At 42.7% G+C, this 8,765-nt stretch overlaps 1 pseudogene; it reads left to right on the top strand.

The window, feature by feature from the left end:
- The first annotated feature begins 8,405 nt into the window (after window positions 1-8,405).
- Window positions 8,406-8,540, top strand: LOC114601435 (U1 spliceosomal RNA; annotated as a pseudogene).
- The last annotated feature ends 225 nt before the right edge of the window (window positions 8,541-8,765 follow it).

Here is an 8,765-nt window from a genome sequence, read left to right as displayed (position 1 = left end):
TCTTTTTACAGTAGGATTTGCATGAATATCAAGAAAATCAACCACTCGAGCAGGGAAATTCCTATACAGTGGTACCTCGTGTTGCGTAACCTCCAGGTTATGGAATCTTTGGGTTACGGCCGTGGCAAACCCGGAAGTGTATACTTCTGGGTTTTGCCGCATGCGCAGAAGCGTTTTGTGCGCATGCGCAGAAGTGCTCTATCATGCCGTGTGTGCACACAGAAGCGGCGCCTCTAGTTGTGGATTTTTCTGGGTGAGCATGGCGCCCCAAAATGAATTAAATCCGTAACCAGAGGTACCACTGTATCCTATGCCAATTCCTATGTAAAGCTTATGTATCTCCATCTCTAAGAGTAGTTACTCATTCAAGGAGTGAGAGGCAACTAACCCCGTCTCCCTCTCAAATGTCTTTCACTCCTTGAAAGAGTAACTAAGATAGGTTGCCCAATGACCTCCTTCTTCCTCCAAGGCAAACTCTGTGTATGGAACGCTCTGCAAAAGAAAGAAAGGAAATACACAGTTGACCATACCACCAGGCCCTGCAGACATCAATCCACACTAGGTCACATATACAGCTCAACATAAATATGTCAAGCCCCCAGCTGAGAAATAGAACACAACTATTGTGGGGCAGGCATTCCACCCCATCTCTCACCTGGGGCGTTCACAGATCCTTCCCTGCCCCACCTCATACCCAAGGTTTAGAAATTCTCTGGCACACCACAGTCTCTAACACTGGACACCCCAGAAACATTAAACGAATGTTTCCCAAACTTGGGTCTCCAGCTGCTTTTGGACTACAGTTCCCATCATCCCTGCTAGCTTGGGATGATGGGAGTTGTAGTCCAAGAGCAGCTGAAGACCCAAGTTTGGAAAACACTGCATTAAACCTATGTCTGTCATACCTGCCTACGCACATCCAAATACATGCTACATACAATAAACACACACATGTAATGCCCACAGGTAGGGGGAGGAAATGTGATGGCCTGGGAATCTGATTCAGAGGCTGAACCGGAGGAATCCCAGCCGGTACGGGAGTCCCCACCTCCAGGGCCGGCTGAGACGGGGCAGGGCCTTGAATCTGAAGAGCCTGCACCTGTGCTGGATCCTCAGGAGCAGACACCAGATGAATCCACTCTGGCTCCGGAGTTGAATGAGGACCCGTTGCCTGCAGGTGCTCCTCTCCCAGCCCTGTCAGGGGAAGGTGAGGCGGCCTCTGGGTCCAGTAACCCTCCAGCCTCTCCTGAGTTGCAGAGGCTCCGGGCAGAGAGGTGGAGGGAACTAAGTTCTATCAGGAGGAGTGCTCACCTCCAGGCCAGGAGAGGCGAGTCACCTGTGGGCCGGGACCGCCCTAGGCCCCAGAGGAGTTAAAGGCCAGTCAGCCCAGTCCCAGGTTGCGGGAGCAACGTTGTTGGAAACCTGTTTCTGCCAGCACCCAGACCTGTTTTTCTGGAGTTCCCAACCACGCCCAGCTTCTTGCTTTGGACCCCGCTTCGCCCTTGGTGGACAAGTCTCCAGACCCTCGACCCAGGACCAGACTCTGACCATGCCTCACGGTACCCGCCCCCCCCCCCCGGGACCAGCACAGGAAACCATGGTAGAATGGTGCCCTTTCCCCAACCCTGAAGTGACAACCCCAAAGGGATGATACCTTTCAGGGTTGTTCTCACCAAATGGTAGCCTGCCACATTGCATCTGCTTCTGTTTTTATGGTTCTTGAGCCAGGAGATGTAAATTGGCTGCAGGTGAAGAGCTCTCTAGGGCTGCTTCTCTCAACTGCTGGGTTGGCTTGCGTGATGGTGAGAGGCTTGCCTGTTGGTATGGGCAACTAGAAGCAGGTGCAAGCCTAGCAGGAGGGAGGTGTTAGATGTAGATGCCTAGAGATGTTGAAGGCTCTCCTTCTTACTCCCCCCCCCTCCTGTTCACCTCTCTGCCCCAAGCCGTAGAATGACTGGAATCAATTTATTGGCTATCAGGAGAGTTCTTTTACTTACATTGCAGTCCTTGAGAATGAGCAATATTTGATTTTTTTTTAAATATTACAGTATAAGTAATGATTTCCTGCTGGGATCATTGCTTTTTGGGATTTCAATACTGTTATCTTTTTTATTAAGACAATACAGAAAGAAGTCTCTGTCATTTTAAGGAGCTTCAACTGCCCATTTCCCCCTTAATAACCCAAGTATTAAGAATCAGCAGTTTTGCTTAGTGCAATGAACAGGAAGAGATTACGAATGTCTCTACAGAGAACATAGCAACAGACCAGTTATTGAAGCCTGAAATAGAAAGAGCATGTTAACTATGCTGAATCCAAAAGCATTTTCATGTTTTGTTTTTATTTAAAAAAATATTTATTTCCCCAAAGTGGAAGCTGTTAGTATTTGCAGGGTTGTGCAGAAATAACGCAGGCTCTCCATAGCTTGTGTGTGTGTGTGTGTACACTCAGGGCTGATTTTACAAAACAAATACTGATTGAATGATGACAACATAGATAGATAGACAGATAGATAGATAGATATCTTTATTGTCATTGTCCCATACAGAACAATGAAATTGAAAAACTACATAAAACATTCAAAAACCCCTAAAAACTCTGAAACCCCATTTTAAAATACACTACACTACACTACACTACACTACACTACACTACACTACACTACACTACACTACACTATAAAATACACTATACTATAGAGACCCCTTATGCTGCGTTTAGAAGCAGAATTGCATTTGCGTAGAAACTGTTTCTCAGGCAGCTAGTCCTGGCCTTTATAACCCTATACCTTCTTCCAGAAGGCAGAAGCTGAAAGAGATCATTTCCGGGGTGCGTACTATCCTGCGCTATCTCTGCCACTTTCTTATGGCACCTGGCAGCATAGATTTGATCTAAGGTGGGAAGAATGCACCCAATTATTCTCTCTGCAGTCTTTACAACCCTGGACAGCATTGTTTTTCCCCTGGCCGTGCAGCTCCCAAACCACACACACAGCTAGGTATATTCTACTCCCCACTCACTCCTTGCCTCGAGTTCAGTTCTCCATTCATTTACCAACTTCTCAGGTCTACTGGCTTTACACAACTAAATTGATCCTATAGCCTATGGCATAATTATGCTACAGGAGAAAGCTTCTAGGTAACTATAATCCAAATACTGAATGAAAGAAAAGTGACTGCCTCACTCATGGCTTTAATATAAGCCAGTTCTTGACTCCCTATGAGGACCAAGATAAATGGTTGCTGGAAGACATCAGATGTTGGCTTGATGGACCACTGTTAAGAACTACGGAAGCTTGTTACAATGTTCTTGATTTCAAAGGCACTGTTTGTAATTCCAGGGAGCGAACGGCAGAGAACTATCCTTCCAGGAAAAAGATAAACTATAAAACATTTGTAATAAATACAGAAAGGTGATCAAATTCTCTGATGGGGTGGCTGTGATAAGTTAAAGATAACATTTAATTAATGAATGAAAAATATTTTTATCGCAGTCTTGCTTAAAGCTTGAGACATTTAGACATTCATAACACTGTAGCATTCCTTTGCTTCTCCCTTGCAGACAAGTCTCTTCATGTGCAAGAGGGATTTTTGTCTGGATCGCAATAGGGGAGGGGTTAAATTCCGTCTTTACACCTGCTGCACGTGAAATTGAAAAGCACATTTAATTTCTTGTGCAGTTTGGCCCTAAGTACATACTTTGCTGGAACTGAATTATCTGGTCCTTCAACCATCCTTGAATATTTCAGATATATGTTTCTAACTGAAGATACTTCACTTTTTGAAAGGAATCAGGCTAACTAAATGCATGAATAGAAAAGAAAACCAGATAATTCTAGTACACAAAAAATAAAGGAGGGGGATAAAAAGCCCAGACTTCTAAGCAATCTTGTGAACGCTACTAATAATGCATTTTTAATACACAGAGAAATGAGTAGAGAAGTCAAAATAGCCCCTCGGGCTATTAAAAACAAATCTCAGTGCCTTTTTATCATACATACTGTAGGATTATTGAATGCTTGTAATTAAAGCTGTCTTCATGTTTTCAGTTTTATCACCTAAAAGCCAAACAAACAAAAGGAGTCTGCATTACCATCAACTTAACCGAAGAGCAAATGTTAAATCCCATTTGAGCCTTTCTGATAATAGATATTTTCGTAACCCATATTTAAGCAGGCATGCAGTTGAGCTTTTATGGATGATGTTTAAAGTTTAATGCACAAAACACACAGCTTCTCGTTGCTACAATAATTTAGACATTAGCAAGATCTACACTTGTCAGATTGCTTGGGTAATTTTATGCTGGTGGAATTGTTTCGGAAATGTCAGTGGAGAAAATGGGAGCGTGGCATTGTGTCCAAAATGTATTTTGGGATGTGAAGAATTAGGTGATAAAAGCTGTTGGACTTATAATACCCTGTTCTGTAGATCATAGGAACAATTGGGCATGTGATGTGTGTGAAGTCATCATGATAAAGTATCACATTTGGGGGGGGGGGGAAACAAACTTTTATAATTGTTTGGCATTCTGCAGAAATGCATTATTCTCAGTAATAATGTTGAAAAGACTAAACACATAGTTGAACTGCAATGAATTGGCAACTCTTATGGCAACTCAACTGGTTTTCCCAGTAGTGATGTATGGAAGTGAGAGCTGGACCATAAAGAAGGCTGATCGCCGAAGAATTGATGCTTTTGAATGATGGTGCTGGAGGAGACTCTTGAGAGTCCCATGGACTGCAAGAAGATCAAACCTATCCATTCTTAAGGAAATCAGCCCTGAGTGCTCACGGGAAGGACAGATCCTGAAGCTGAGGCTCCAATACTTTGGCCACCTCATGAGAAGAGAAGACTCCATGGAAAAGACCCTGATGTTGGGAAAGATGGAAGGCACAAGGAGAAGAGGATGAGATGGTTGGATAGTTGGTTGGATAGTGTTCTCGAAGCTACTAGCATGAGTTTGACCAAACTGCAGGAGGCAATGGAAGACAGGAGTGCCTGGCATGCTCTGGTCCATGGGGTCACGAAGAGTCGGACATGACTAAACGACTAAACAACAACAACAACATGTGGGTTACACGAGGGACAATCCTATAGAAAGTTCCACTGGAATGAGCAGCTTTGAATGCAGTGGGTTTTTGGCTCAGCCGACATTAAGTCCCCAACCACGGCTCAGCCAAATATACGCTTGTTGGTGTCAAGGAGAAATGTAGGTGGAAAAAGGAGAACGCCTGGATGCCAAAATGTAAGTTTGGGGCAAGTACTCTTTGGTGGGAGAACCATATAAAATCACAAAATATTCAGCAAAGCAAAGCATGGAAATAAAGGCTGTTAAACCTTTAAAATATGCCCTTGCGAGTTCTAAAACGTCCCTCTTCAGTTAGCATAGGAAAAAAATACTTCACATATTTGGTAAGTTAAAAAATGGTTTACTTATAAACTCTCCAAAGGTCAGTTTCAGGTGCTTTCCCATAAAGCATTCAGAAAATGTTGCACAGGTAGTAAAATTTGGCTTAGTTCCAAACTTCCTAAATAAGAGTGGCTTGTTAGAGCCATGCAGTCTGAACTTGGAGCAACTAGCTCAGACGTCTTGACTCGCTGAGCTTCTCTGGTAGACTGAGGTACAACAATAGGCTTGATTACCTTTCTCCTAAGGTGAGGGGGAGTGACCTAGCTAAGCCTAGCAGGACGGCTTACTCTATGGAATTAACCCCTTCCTGAATTATTTAGACTTAAGCATGTTGGTTATGTGAGGCTAGTTATCCCCCAACACTAACATAACTTGTTCACTCTGGCTCAGCCAGAGCTCAGTTGCCGAACTAAAGCTGGTTTAAGTCAAAATGGAAGTTATACTTAGAACAGAGCATGTTCGGCTTCCGAAAAGAGTTCCAAAACCAGAACACTCATTTCCGGGTTTGAAGTGTTCAGGTTCCAAGTAGTTCGAGAACTAAGCTGTTCGAAAACTGAGGTACCACTGTATTTATTTTTCCCAATTTGAACTGTATTTATTTTTCCTGATTTGAACTGTATTTATTTCCCCCCCGGGGGTGATTTTCTTGAATCAAAATGAGAGTACTCCTAAACATTTTTTTTTTTAAGAAAAAAAGGACTGAGTTATACCATAAAATTATATATCAATTGAAAGATAATATTAATAAGTGGGTTTTGGGTTGCAGTTTGGGCACTCGGCCTCTAAAAGGCTCGCCATCACTGCCCTAAATCCACCTCTAGAGTATTCTCCAGTGAATATTGTAGAATTAAATTTTGTGTTGATATGCAAAGAATCACGCTGGTATTCATTGTTTTAAACTGCTCTTGGCTCCCTTTATAAGCCATGTGATACAACCTCCTTTGAAGTGCATGATGTGAGAGACTGCATATTTGTAAGTTTGCCTCATGTCAAAAATCTCCATGCCCATGTTTTCAGTAACTAGAATATGAGGCAGAGGCGACACCCACACACTTTTCAATACTGTGGCCCTGCATTTATAATCTAAAATTGCACAATAACTGTAACTAAGTGTCATGCAGGGGTGGGCAAACACACCAATTTTAACTTCTCTCTGCTCCTCCATCTTAAATCTAGTTCCTCACATTTCCACTTTTAAAAAGTCCTCATGGTAAACACATTTTGGGGTGCAACTTCCTCTAATGTACACACTGCTGCACTTATATGCACACTTTACCACAGTATATGCATTTTTTTACTTGGCTGGACAATGGCACTTCAAACAATTGGAGAACTGTGGATTTTGAAGGGTGGATGTGTTTGGAGTTGCATATTGTGAACTGAATCAAACTGCTCCACCCCTAGGACTTATATCTGCATTTTACATTTGCTTCAGAATGGGTCTTTACCATGAATATCTACGTTCTTAGGGTTTCGGTTTTGTTTCATCGTATTTGATGCCTTTGTGTTCTGTTTTAAATAATCCTATGTGTAATTTGCCTTGATATGGTTGTTTGGAAGGCAATTAATAAACCAATGGCGATAATCATAATAAGACATCTGGGATGAGGCTGGCTTGAAGTCCAGTTTGTCTTTGTTTAGAAATCAAGCACTGGGTTCAAGTGCACATATTTGAGCTTAACTGTTTTTCTTTTATATTCCAGACATGAAAACACTTTCTGGAATCTGAAATGGATTTTCCTGCGTGCTACAATTAGTTCCGGCACATGTATTATGACTTCAGGAGATGGATTTTTCTTGCTGCCTTTTGATGAACAGCACATTATTGAGAAACTAAACAAAGTAATAAATTACATTTAGCTGGTACAGTTTTTTCTCCAGCAAAAATACATTATTTATCTCCATTTAAGAATGTTTTAAAATACAAATGAGTTTCTAAATCTTGTTTAATTACTTCTGTTTTGCAAAGAGGCCCTTCTAAAGAGAACAGCTTATTGCAAAATAGAAGTTAAAAAAACACACTTTTAAGTTCATTGATTTTTTCAATACTTGCTGTATTTAGTGTTATCTGTACATGCTAAATTAATAAATGCCTGTCCATTCATGTTCCCTAAAGAAAAATGGTTATGATGGTCAGCAGGTGACATTTATATGAACTTAATAAATGCATTAATTTTGTAATCATGGAGGCCTTGCATATTGTTAAAAGGTTTTGCTTTCCAGAATATTCTGTCCCTAACCATACATTGAAAAGATTCATACCTATTCCCTGGCTACGCTTTGAACACAGTCTGAGGAAGTATTAGTACCACTCTGCTCTGCCTTGGTCAGACCACACCTGGAATACTGTGTCCAGTTCTGGGCGCCACAAGTTAAGAAGGACATTGACAAGTTGGAATGTGTGCAGAGGAGGGCAACCAAGATGATCAAGGGCCTGGAAACCAAGCCTTATGAGGAATGGTTGAAGGAGTTGGGCAAGTTTAGCCTGGGGGAAAAAGAGACTGAGAAGAGATATAATAGTCCTTCATATATTTGAAGAAGCATATCTCACGGATGGGGACGTGGGTGGCGCTGTGGGTTAAACCACAGAGCCTAGGACTTGCCAGTCAGAAGGTTGGTGGTTGAAATCCCCGTGATGGGGTGAGCTCCTATTGCTCGGTCCCTGTTCCTGCCAACCTAGCAGTTCGAAAGCACGTCAAAGTGCAAGTAGATAAATAGGTACTGCTCCGGCGGGAAAGTAAATGGCGTTTCCGTGCGCTGCTCTGGTTCGTCAGAAGCGGCTTAGTCATGCTGGCCATATGACCCGGAAGCTGTACGCTGACTCCCTTGGCCAATGAAGTGAGATGAGCGCCACAACCCCAGAGTCGGCCATGACTGGACCTAATGGTCAGGGGTCCCTTTACCTTTATCTCACGGATGATGGAGCAAGCTTGCTTTCTCCTGCTCTGGACAGTAGGACTCGAACCCATGGCTTCAAGCTACAAGAAAGGAGATTCCGATACTTACCTGGGGGGGGGGGAGACACCTTGATCATGAAGGAGGTTTCCACAGGGTGAGGCTCATCCATTGCACTGCGGGTGTGGTGACCCCTGCAATTTCCCCAACTGCGGGGATTGCGTTTGTGTTTTCCTCTGATAACTGGTATGCAAAAATAAAAACAGAAATAAAAGTACTAGAAAAATATAGCTTGTTATGTTTTTTGCGATTTAAAAAATAATAATAAAATAAATACAGTGGTACCTCAGGTTACATATGCTTCAGGTTACATACGCTACAGACTCCGCTAACCCAGAAATAGTGCTTCAGGTTAAGAACTTTGCTTCAGGATGAGAACAGAACTTGTGCTCCGGTGGCGTGG

The sequence above is a fragment of the Podarcis muralis genome, chromosome 8 (assembly GCF_964188315.1).
Source record: "Podarcis muralis chromosome 8, rPodMur119.hap1.1, whole genome shotgun sequence".
NCBI lineage: Eukaryota > Metazoa > Chordata > Lepidosauria > Squamata > Lacertidae > Podarcis > Podarcis muralis.
The sequence above is the reverse complement of the archived record's forward strand: the minus strand, read 5'-3'. Positions and strand labels throughout refer to the sequence as shown.